At 46.1% G+C, this 12,397-nt stretch overlaps 1 protein-coding gene across 2 annotated transcripts in view; it reads right to left on the bottom strand.

Moving 5' to 3' along the window:
- LOC107111207 (copine-5) overlaps positions 1 to 12,397 on the bottom strand; it is a 218,419-nt gene that overhangs the window by 65,361 nt on the left and 140,661 nt on the right. The window lies entirely within an intron of this gene.

Below are 12,397 nucleotides of genomic sequence, written 5' to 3'. Positions count from 1 at the left end.
ATCCCTGTGGCAGTTAGAGGAAACAAAAACAGCAGTGGGGTGGGGGAGGCTGAAGCAGCTTCTATCTGCACATTGCAGTAGCGAGGAGAAAAGGGCATGCCTGGCTTTGGGAGGTATGAAACTCCCAGTGGATATCTGATGGGAAATCCTCATGCTGCCCACCAACAAACATGAGGACTATGTAACATGTGAAGTAGCCTGTGCCAGTCAGTCAAGAATGCTTCTGGGAGGAGTCTGGGCTTCAGTAGTACAAACAGTAGCACAAACAGGAATGCAGGGACTAAGCTCAGGCAGGGCTCTAGTCGGGGGGGAGCTCTCAGGTACGGAGCTCCGGAAGAGAACCTCTAGGGGGCGGGGCGGTCACGTAAGTTATGCTAATGAGTTATGCTAATGAGCTCCGGCAGCTCTTTTTCTACAACAAGACCCCTGACTGCTCAGGTAACTGTCCAGCTGAAGAGACCTTTCTAAAACCAGCAGAGATGAGCAAGTCCCTTTGACCTGCCATGTTCTGCCTGCTTGGAATCAAACACTCAAAGAAGCAGCATCAGATATACCTAAAAGGAAGACCGGTTTGCTAGCAGTCATAGGCAGGGATAAACACACACACACACATTAATGAAAAAGAGGAAAAAAGACGAAGAAAGCAAGGATAACATGCAAACCCTCAATTGCTAGAGAACAAATTTGCACTGGCTATAAACCTGAAGCAGTCAGTTCCTTACTGCACAGTGAACTGAGGCTTGATGGTCAAACAATTAAAAGAACTAATTTTAACTGTCTGCAAGTAAAAGGAAACCTTCCTAATGCTTGCCCAGTGTATTATAGTGGGGATACATTATAAATAAGTCGGAAAGCATCTCTACGTAAAACTTATTAATAATAATCTGAGAAAATGGGAGGTCAGCAAAAACATTTCCTATCAATCTGTGCCTAAACGTCTGTTTCCAAGCTCTATTAAATAATGTGTATTCCTCGGTGGAACAAAAAGTCTTATGGAAAGCTGTAGCTGCAGAGGAAAAAAGGAAAGCAAGAGGCTGCATACAAATGTTCAGTTAAAAATAATCTCAGCAAACAAAAAAAGGCTACTTAAAAAAAAAATTACTTAAAGCATTCACAATATTTGGGAAAGGCTTACAAGAGCTTCCTCCTTTTCCTCTCTTTGCTTGAATGTCCACAAATATAAGCATTTCAGGAATAAAATTATATACATACAGACAATATTTTATAGGATTTTTTTGCTTCCAGGTTTCAAAGGTATTGGTGTCAGTGAAAAGTATTAAACATATATTTGTCTTGATTCCATCAAAGAAATCAAAGCTCATCTTCTAGTCTTCCTCAAGATTGAATGCATGCATTGTTGTCTCTAGCTGGATCCATTTGGGGGTGGAAAAACAAGCAGCTGCCGGTGGGGCAGGAATGAACAGCAAGGATGCCCATAAGCCCCTATCCTGCCATGCTTGCTCCTGCTGCCACCCCACCCCTCCCCCTTTCACTCCACCATGTCTGCACAGAAACACAGAGGAGTTACAGCCTCATTACCCCCCACCCCACACACACCTGAGTTCTGGTATAAAGCTACACCAAGCAAGGCTGGGGGGAAAACCCTTTATAGATCTGAAGGGGGGCAAATTAAGAGTTTGGCTACACCATTCTGAAGGCAGAGTTTAATTCTGCCCCCCCCCTGTGTTGTTGAGGTGTCAAACATCTGGCCCACAGCAAGGCTCTTATCTGGCCCATGAGCAACTGGTGCGAGGGAGGGAAGGCAGGAGGTTGCTTGGGAGGCAAGGGGGCACACGTAGTGAGAGGTGTGTGGTCAAAGCTGTCAGGAAAAAGAAAGGAAATGGCTAGGGGGCCGGGCTAAGAGGCTGAGGTAAAATACTGCAGGGGGGGGGGGAATGGCAGCAAAGGGGAAGAAAGAGGAGGCATGGTGTTTTTTCCCTTGGAATGGTGGTTTGCTGAGACAACGGGATGGGGCCGGTGGGGGAGAGAGGAGAAGGAGGAGGGCCGGCACATGGATTGGAAGGCAACTGGGCTGTCTTGTGTGTGCCACTCTGAGGGGAAAGTCATACCAGCCTTGCTGCTGCATGTCTGAACAGCCACGGAGCCAGGAGGCAGAATAAGCGTTGGGGGGGGTGGGGGAGGGCAACTCCCCTTCTTCACCCCCCCCCCCGACCTGTCCTCAGCCCATGAGGGAAAAGGGATCACAGGAGGACAAAAAGCCCCCCCCCGGAAGTTCTGGAAACAGCCTCTCCATTAGGCCTTCCTCTCTGTGGGAAAGGCCTGAGGGATGAGAACTGGGGACGGGGAGATCTGGGAGAACCAGGTCCAGACCCCCTCCTCCTGAGCCAGCACCCTGTCATCTGGGTCATCCAGGGCCAGCCACTCAGCCTGGCCCATCTGTTGGGTAAATTTAGTGTAGTGCTTAAAAGCGCAGCTGAATGGATGCAGCTGACACATGACACATAAAGAAAGTTTACTATAAAATTAGGGAAGGGTTACACGGAAGAAAAATAACAACATCCTGACTAGCTTTCTAGTTCTACATCTTGTTTCTTTATTTGCCCAAACTCATGTGGTGCATGTGGAACAAAGAAAGGAAGTTTTCCCCCAAAGCTCCACTCCTGGTGTATGTGCCAAAAGACAAGTACCATCTCCAATATATTGATTAGCCACTAGTCAATCTAGAGCTTATCTTATTAGGAATAATACCTCCCCCTTTCTGGCAGGAAGATTCTACTTGACAACCAAGGTTCATTTCCTGCGGGAGCGCACAGGAGCAGAGCTCCGGCAGTAAGGAGCCCAGGGGTTGATCACCTATAACAAGCCCCACCCCCTGCTCCCAGCAGCCCTCAGTTGGGCCATGAGGAGCAAGAAGCAGCCAGGTAAGTTGCAGAGCCCCCCCCCGCCCACCTTCAGGTACAAGATCTCCCTTCTCTGTGAGGGCAGATCTGCACATTCCCTCCTCCCCCCATAACTAGCAATCCAAAACAGTCCAGTGGCACCTTTAAGACCAAGTTTTATTCAGGTACAAGCTCTCCCTCCTCTGTGAGGACAGATCTGCATGCCCCCCCAATAGCTAGCAATCCAGAACAGTCCAGTGGAGCCTGAGTGATGGGTGTTGCCTTCTGACACACTTCTGGTGATGTCAGGGTGTGTGGCATATGCAAATAAGTTATGCTAATAAGTAATGCTAATGAGCTCCTGCACCTCTTTTTCTACGAAATGACCCCTGTTGACAACTAATTGGTCCTTATGCTAACTAGCTAATATCAGTTTACAGGAACAATAGTTTAACTCTTTCATGACTGAAGGAGTGACATTTGCAAAAACCCAACACCACTTCACAGGGTTGTTGTTGTTGGTGGTGGGGATGATGATGATGATGAGGGAGTCCAATGTGACTCCTTGAGATTGTCAGAGGTAAGATGGGGAAGAGAGGAGCAAGAGATAGATGTGCTTGGCTACTGAGGCTGGGCATATGGGGGTGTGTGCTGAAAAACTACCTTATTTATTTGCAAGGAAGATGATTCATCTTCTAAAAGTGCTATATATACAAAAAACTAGTGTTGCATATGATTAAATACATTTATTGGAGCTTTTGTTGGTTCCCCAGTAAATCAGCACACACATGCACAATATGTGTGGGTTTTGTTTTGATTAGTTATTAAACTTTTCTGAATCTTACCCATCTAGAATGTTTTTACCCTGCTGTTCCTTGAAGGAACTCAGGAGCAGCATGCATGGTTCTCCCATCCTTCATTTCGTCCTGCTCATTGTCGGGCAAGTGGGCGCACATAGGGAGGACACAACCAGCTTGGAACTTACTAGTGTTAATGTTTTAAGCATGTTTGTATTTTGAATAAAAAAATAACATTGGGTTTTTTTGTATTTTTCATATGTGTGAGTGAGCGAGTGTGTGTGTGTGTGTGTGTACCTGGAAGTCATGGCGACCTCTGGTGACTGACCCCTACTGGGGGCTTGGAGGATATTCAGAGAGGTGGCTGAACAAAGCCTACCCCCGCCTCTGGTACTTCAAGAAAGTCTCCTATCCAAGTACCTGCCAGAGTTGACCCTGCTTAGCTTCCAAGATCTGATGAGACCAGGCTTGCCTGGGCTATCCAGGTCAGGGCAAAAATAACACTGTTAATTGGGTTTGCCTGTGTCTTTTATAAAGTTTATATCTCCGGTACTTAGCATTACATTTTTTCACACACATGGCCTGGCTCAACAAAGTGACATTTTTGTCAGATCCAGCCCTTGTAACAAATGAGTTTGACACATTTTCTGTATTAGATGCAGATGGGGATTTAGGTAAACCTGAAGAATTCCCCCAGGTGGATGCAGCTCCATTCACAATGGCAATGAAAGGTCTACAGGTCATGGTCTGTGTGAAAGCAACCTAAGCATCTTTTGTCTCCTTGAGGGCCATATTGGACACAAGGCTGCTTAAGTTGCTTCCACACAGAGACCATTACCTGTGGTGCTCTCCCTGCCATGGTAAATGTAACTACATCCACTTGGGGGATATCCTTATTTACCAAGGTCTCCCTTTATGTTAGCTATTCCCCTCTGCCTCTGGTGGGCTTTCTGCTGACTTTAAAATACATACTAGTAGCAGATATGTCCTGTCCAGCGCGAGCTGTGCTAAGCCAACACTCTCTAGGTGTGAGTCAACGCACGACTACTGAGGAGAGCTTAAATCATCTTTAATCAACTTCACACACATTCAGAAGATCATTTACTCATAATCGACCAGATAGCTGGGTGGAAAGTTACATCTTGTGATCTAGGTCAGTTCTATAGCCATGGTGAGAAAGAGATGGGCTTCCCCTCTCCTTGCAGTAATTCCCAGGTGCAACAAGTCTTAAAGATACAGAGCAGTTTTACTAAACTACAGATAAACGCTGGCTGGGGGCAGCACAAGATATATTGCTATAATGTTAGAATTAGCTACCTTTTTTTAAAAAGCTGGCAAAAAACCTGCTGGCAGAGGCAAGGGGAATGCCAGGCATGAGGAAATACTAGAAAAAATAGCAGCAGTGTGGGTGAGGACATTTAGAAACCTGCACCTTCCTGTCAACACTATGACAAAATCTGCTTTGACTATGCTCTTTCCAAAATATTATAGAAAAGCCAATTTAGGAAACAATGGAGGAAATTATGGAAGGAGCTGGAAGGGGAAAGGATGCATGACAAAGTTGTGTAGAAGCACACACACACAACTCTGTAGCAGCTTGGAAGCAAGTCATGTGGAAGCAACCTCAGTCTCTTAAGCAGCACACAGTTTGAAACTTGGCTGCAGAAGGGCATAGTGATGATTCAATAAATTATCTTATTTTAGGAGCCAGGAGACTGAGTGTTAAGGCTGAATTTAAAAATAGGTTAAAGGATATTTCCATGATCTTTAATATCAGTTAAGATTACTGCCAGATTCCATTTGATTTCATTCAGATTCCAGTATGGTTCTATAATAAATTCCTTCTGAGAAAAGCATTCTTATTACTAAGAGTCCAAAAAATGCCACTCAATACCTTAAAGGACAGATTTTTTTTAAAAAAACTCACAGTCTTCATTATAACAACAAATCATGGTTTACTGTTATAGGGACGAGACTCGCAAGTCCTGAGTCTCTAAAGCTCCCCACTTTTGCCTTCCTCTTGTGCACAGCTCACATATTAAAGAATTCCTGATCTGCAACAACCACTCTTTGGCTGCGATCATACGCACAGTTAGATCCGACTTAGGTGTGAATGCTGGGCGGATCAGACAACAACATCTGGGAAGCACCCTGCAGTCATCGGCAACCCGCTGTGCTCTGCTGCAGAAGTGGAATTAAAAGACACCGGGAGAAATCCAGTAGTAAACGAGTTGCAATGGGGCACGGACGGACTTTCCCCTGTCTGATCGCTCCAGTGCGCTCTCATGCCATCGGGATGGTCTGATCAGGCCATCCCAACTCCGTGTCATTGTTCCCCCCCCCCTTTGCAGTATGCTCATCAACACAAACTCCATAGAGAGCCCTCAGTATGGAGGTGCAGTTCATCAATTCCTCGTTTAAGCGCATGGGAAACAAACGGCACCAAAAAAAGAGACTCACCTACAGTTCCTTCTGATCACACACTGATGGGCTGTGCCCGCAGCTTCAAAGGGAGGTGTGATTATGCAACTGCAGGTCTATTTCCTCCAGAGGACGTCCTGCTCCAGGATCGGAAGGCGGTAGAAACTACTCGGCTACAAGAAAAATCCCTGCAGTGGGATGCTCCGGCCAGGCAGTGGCAGTGTGGCGATACGACATACGGGTCCTGAAGCCCCAACGTCATCAAGCTGGTCGACGCAGCCATTCAGGACATGACTGATCCAAGTCAGAGACGTTTCCACCGTGCAGTTACGGCGTGTGCAATTAAAAATGAATTATATGTTGTCTTTCCTATCCCCTATGAAACATTGTTAGTTCCCTGTCTAAAAGTGTAACTGTAAATCACTTTGAGCCCGCTCGTGGGGAAAGCGATTAATAAATCGAAAGTATTATTATTATTATTGTTGTTGTTGTTGTTGTTGTTGTTGTTGTTGTTGTTGTTGTTGTTGTTGTTGTTGTTGTTGTTGTTGTTGTTGTTGTTGTTGTTGTTGTTGTTGTTGTTGTTGTTGTTGTTGTTGTTGTTGTTGTTGTTGTTGTTGTTGTTGTTGTTGTTGTTGTTGTTGTTGTTGTTGTTGTTGTTGTTACATCTGAATCAGGCCAAACAGCAAACTGTGGTTTATTCTCTTGCCTTGAAATTAAGATTCCAAACTATCGTTTCAGACTATAATTTGGAACGTAACTTGTAAACAAAAGTACAAACCATAGTTTGTTGTTTTATCCACTTCAGACAAAATAACAAACTATTGCTTGTTGAGAACCTGAAGCAACATGCAAGGGTAGAAGGGAGGGGGAGAAAGAGGGAGAAGCCTGAAGACTCATTTTCAAAAGAACAAAAAATGGTTTGACATTCCATCTGGATAGGCTCATTGTGTCTGTGGTATAGGTGTCAGTCAAGATATATGCTGCTATTTATACTCCTTCCATGGAGGCATTTGGCCCAAACAGAGAACAGCATGCAATCACATTTGAAGGCGTTTTCCACAGGGTATCTTGCTCATTGTGAGAACAACCCATGGGCCTCCTGTAGCTTTTCCTTTCAAGGTGGATCAAAGGAAAGCCTCATTTGATCTAGCTCAAAGGAGTGTCTATGGGTGGAGTGTTCATGTGCACGCTCTCCCTGCAGCCAACATGGGGAGGGGTGGAGCTAAACTCTGCCTTCAAAATAGCAGAGTTAAGTTGTCCACTCCCTCCCTTAGCCCTTTAAAGTGGTTTTCTTATTTTCTTAGCTGAATTGCACTGAAGCTTTACACCATGGTTCAGCTGAGAAGGAGAAAGGGAGGGGGAACATGGTGCTACGGGTTGCAGGGGACTTTGGCATAATTATTGCTTCATCAGCACTTCTGCACAGGCACAAAGAGGGTGGCAGGTGGGCAGGGCAGCAGTAACAGTGCAGGGACAGACCAGGCATGTAGATGTCATTCCTGCCTGTTTCCATCCTGTTTGCTATTGCTGCCAAAGTGGGAGCATCTAGGGAAACGGTCTTCAGCTGCCCAGCAATGAAAGTGGTAAGAGACAAGTTCCTCTCAGAGCTATTAAAGGATGAGTACTAGGGCCCCAGTCACACGGAAGGTTTTGGCCCGGGAGAGAGACGGGTCGGGGGTGCAGCAAACAGGCATGATCTCACCGCAACATCTGGGAAGCGGCGCGCACCCGTCCTCGATCCGGCCCTTCAGGCCGAAAACCCACAGTAAAAAAGAACCACCCCCAGAGGAGGACTTACCGGGAATGTCGCATCAAGCGCGGCCGTGGGATCGCTGGCATGCCCGTCGTCCAGAGCAATCCAGGCTCCCGGCCGAACTGCGCATGCGCACACCTGCGCAGTTCGGCTGCCTCGCTCCCCTTTCAGTGGCTTCCCCCCGGTATCTGATCATGCCGGGGAGGAAGTGTGCAGCAGCTCAGGGGATCTATGTGATCCCGCCGCCGTGTGTCTCTTTTGGTGCGGCTTTAAAAAGCCGCACTTTGCCCGTGCTCCCCCCCCCCCCCCCCGTGTGGCAGGGGCCTAGGATTGCCAACTTTCAGATGGGGCCTGGAGTTCTCCCAGAACTCCAGCTGATCTCCGTACTATACAGATCAGTTCCCCTGGAGAAAAATGGCACCTTTAGGGTGAACTTTATGGCATCTCATCTCTGTTGACCCCCTTCCCTTCAGCAGGCTCTGCCCTCCTCAGGCTCTGCCCCCAGATCTCCAGGAATTTGTCAGCTTGGAATTCAACCCTAATAAGCACACTGGTCTAAGTTGCAAAAATTAGACCTCTTACAAAAAGATCCCAGCTTTGTTTTAAAAAATGGACTACTTCTCTATTTGAGCTTGTTAATGTGAAGTACAAGTTTACAGCCATGTTTTGTGTGCATTAAATAAGACAGTTCTATGGGTACGAACTTCATTTATGTACCGTTTTGATTGATGTATATTTAGTTGATTTTCCCTATTGATTGTATGTTATTGTTGTCAATATTCTACAACAACACTCTTATGACTGGTAGCAGTATATAGGTTGAAGTTGTGACATGTAGCACAACAATGCAGCAACGGAGGCTCTTCTTTATACAATCTTTTGGGGCAATTTTTCCATATCCCACTGAAATGCAAGTTTAATTCTGTGACATGAGCACAAAGTTGACAGTATAGTGAAGTGCAAAAATCTATGCCTCTCCTACAAGAGTTCACTAGCTCCTTTTATTTAGCTCACTGTGAGACTGTATCAATGCAACAATTCCCTGGTTTATTAGACACTTAAATGGGAAGAGATCCTGCTAGTTCCCATTAGATGATCCCCCCAATCCCTACAAGAGGCAATAACAACTCCTGCCCTTAAGTTGAAATGCTTTTCAGTTGCAATAACTCAGTCTTGCCCAAACCTTTCCTGCGCTCCATCCTGAACAAAATCTCTCTCCTTTCCTAAGATTACCACTCAAGCAGATGGACCTACTACAATCCATCCTTTTAATAAAACTGATAATACAGCACAGTAGAATGAGAGAACTGAGTGGCTTTGGGTAGCTGGTTACAGGTGTTACTTTGAGATATGCCAGTGCATTATAAGAGTCAAGGAATGGTTAATGATGATAATCTAATCCTGGCTAAGTGCCCTGGCCTCTAAGGATATAGCAGAAGGGGTTAAATACAGCAATATCCTGAAATCATTTATATTTCACATGAAAAGAATGTTGCAACATCTGATAGAAAATATACAGAAGGAGAAGTTATTTGTTCCATGTTATCAGAAATATTCCTATTATATATTTTGAAAGCTGTTCACTTTTCTTATCTGGTGCTGCACCACACAATCTCCCTTGATTTTTTTTAAAAAGGCAAAACACAGGTTGAGTTTTAACACCCTACCTCTGCCATCTAATAGTACAGGGCAGGACATAATGCTAGTGGTGCTAGATAGGGTCTAATAAGGTGATAGCACTAAACATAAAGGGCACAGTTCTTTTCCCCTGCAAAATCCCATGAAAAATAAATAGGAGCTGTGCTGATTGGACACTGATGACAGACCTAGGGCATGATCACATGCACAATTAGCCCCGCCATAGGCGCGAATGCCGGGTGGATTTAAAGGACGTGATCAGACATGAACATCTGGGAAGCGCCCCGCACCCATTGGAAACCTGTTTTGCTCCGCTGCAGAAGCAGAATAAAAAGACACTGGGGAAAATCCAGTAGTAAACGGGTTGTGACGGGTCACGGATGGAGTTTCCCGCATCTCATTGCTCCAGCGTGCTCTCATGGCATCGGGATGGTCTGATCAGGCCATCCCGACTCTGTGCTGTTGTTTTTCCCCCCTTCTCAGTATGTGCATCATCACAAACTCCATAGGGAGACCTCAGTGTGGACATGTGATTTATCAATTCCTCGTGTAAGTGTATCGGAAACAAACAGCAAAAAACCCCACCCTGACTCACCCGTGGTTGCGTCTGATCACACAGTGGCAGGCTCTCACACAGAGAGCCAGTTTGGTGTAGTGGTTAAGTGTGCGGACTCTAATCTGGGAGAACCGGGTTTGATTCCCCACTCCTCCACTTGCACCTGCTGATGTGACCTTGGGTCAGTCACAAGCTCTGGCACAGCTGTCCTTGAAAAAGAGCAGTTTGTGTCAGAGTTCTCTCAGCCCCACCCACCTCACAGGGTGTCTGTTGTGGGGAGGGGAAGGGAAAGGAGTTTGTAAGCCGCTCTGAGACTCCAAGTGAAGGGCGGGGTATAAATCCAATCTCTTCTTCTTCTTTCCCTCATTTCGGTATGTGCATCATTGCACACTGCATAGGGAGCACTCGGTGCGGAGATGCAAATCATCAATTCCTCGTCGAAGCGCACCGGCAACGCGTGGGGGGAAAAACATGATTCACCCGTCGTTGCATCTGATCACACAGTGGCGGGCTGCCCCCGCAGCTCCCAGGGACTGTGTGATCGCACAAATGCGGGTCAAATCCCTACAGAGCAAATGCCTCGTTTCCCCCCCCCCGCTTTATCTCGCGTGTGTGACTGCCCCCCTACTTAACTTACTTCTGCTAAAGCCCATGTGCAACTTCCATTCTGTCACCCACCGAGCCCCTTACACTTTTAGGGCCTTATGTAGCCAGAGGTACAGGCAGGCACCATCTTGGATTAAAACCACAGAATCACGGTAGGAATTGAATGAAATCACATGCCATCTAATAAATAAATAAATCTCATGAGGAGAAAACAATTCTCTGTGAGAAACTTCATACCCTCTAATCAACAGCTTGGGACTCCATGGGATCTCTCCAAACCCATGCCAAACTGAATGGTTAGTGCCTATGGAACTATAACTTTACATTCCCTTCCCCTCAAGAGCATCCCTCAGAATAAAGACCTGCCTGGTAATCAAATCAAGTCCTTAATCAACAGGAAAACTTTATCTTCTGACCCATTAGCATCCCCTTTGAGGTTACTCAAATACCTTAAAAATCTGGTTCTCCCCACAGCAGCAAAGGCTGTGAATTTTAAATGTATAAGGACCCCCCTTCTAGCAGGCATTTTAGAGGCACTTTGCTTTTTGTTGTACTGTTCCTCCATCGCTGACACTTCAGAACTCTACCTCCCCATCTCCCAACTACACTATTTCAGATCAGGCAGTATATGGATATCCCCCCCCATTTCCTAAATCTGCCCTTCTCTCTCTCCCTCTCTCTCAGCCATCTTTCATTCCCCCATGCTCCTGTCTCCAGTTCTCTCTCTCTCATTCCCTTCCACTTGCTTGGCCCCTTGCTTCAACAATTCTCCTCTCAGCCAGCAACCTACTTCCCCTCCCTCTCTCCTTTTCAACCTGTGCTTCCAGCCACTTCTCTTCCCTCTCTTCTTAGCCTCACTTGGCTTAGCCTCAAAACCTCATTCTGTGCCTTTTTGCCTCTCTTCCTCTCATTTCTAGGGGTGGGCATTTAAAAAGTTATCATTTTAATTCCATATCAGAAAGTTGGGAAGGGCATGATTATCATTTTCATTATTATTGCGAGTATCATTATCATTCTAGAAAGCCATGTCAAGAAAAAAAATCCCTTTTAATAAGTTTCAAGACTACTCCCAATTTAATGAAAACTATAATCATACCCTTTCTGAATTTACAAAGAGGAATTAAAATAATTTTTGAAGTGCCGCCCTACAGGCAGCAAAAGCAGGGGGAGAGAGGGAGAGGGAGAGGGAGAGAGAGAGAGAGAGAGAGAGAGAGAGAGAGAGAGAGAGAGAGAGAGAGAGAGGCACAAAGAGAGAATCACAAATGGCAATGAATTGTTTCTGCTGGAGGCACTTCCAAGGCTACAGAGAGGCACCCCCTGCCGGTCTGTGGCACGTCAGCCCCTTTAAACATCCTTCAAACTTTAAAGGGCCATTATTTTCAATGGGTGGTAGACCTGGCCCCCGCAGTCTGGACACGCAACTGGAGACCACTCTGTCTCCCTCTTCCCTCACTGCTCCAGTTGTCTAATAGGAGGCAGCTCGTCTACTGCATACTGGCACCTTAAAACATTTTTTAAATATTAAAGGGCTGTCATTGGGATTCAGAGGCTGGGTCTACCATTCATTATCTTCAGATGCCCCAGTTTGGATGAGGTACACTGGCCCTTCAGACTTTAAAGGCCTATTATTTTTAGTTGCCTATCCAACACAATCCCTAAATCTGATCTCATTGGGCAGGGGTCATTTCCTGCAGGAGCGCACAGGAGCGGAGCTTCGGCAGTAAAAGGCCCAGGGGGTGGGCACATGCAACAAGCCCCACCCCCTGCTCCCAGCAGCCCTCAGTCA

The sequence above is a fragment of the Gekko japonicus genome, unplaced genomic scaffold (assembly GCF_001447785.1).
Source record: "Gekko japonicus isolate JY-2015 unplaced genomic scaffold, Gekko_japonicus_V1.1 scaffold697, whole genome shotgun sequence".
NCBI classification, from domain to species: domain Eukaryota; kingdom Metazoa; phylum Chordata; class Lepidosauria; order Squamata; family Gekkonidae; genus Gekko; species Gekko japonicus.
Note: the sequence above shows the minus strand (reverse complement) of the source record. Positions and strands in the feature narration are given on the sequence as shown.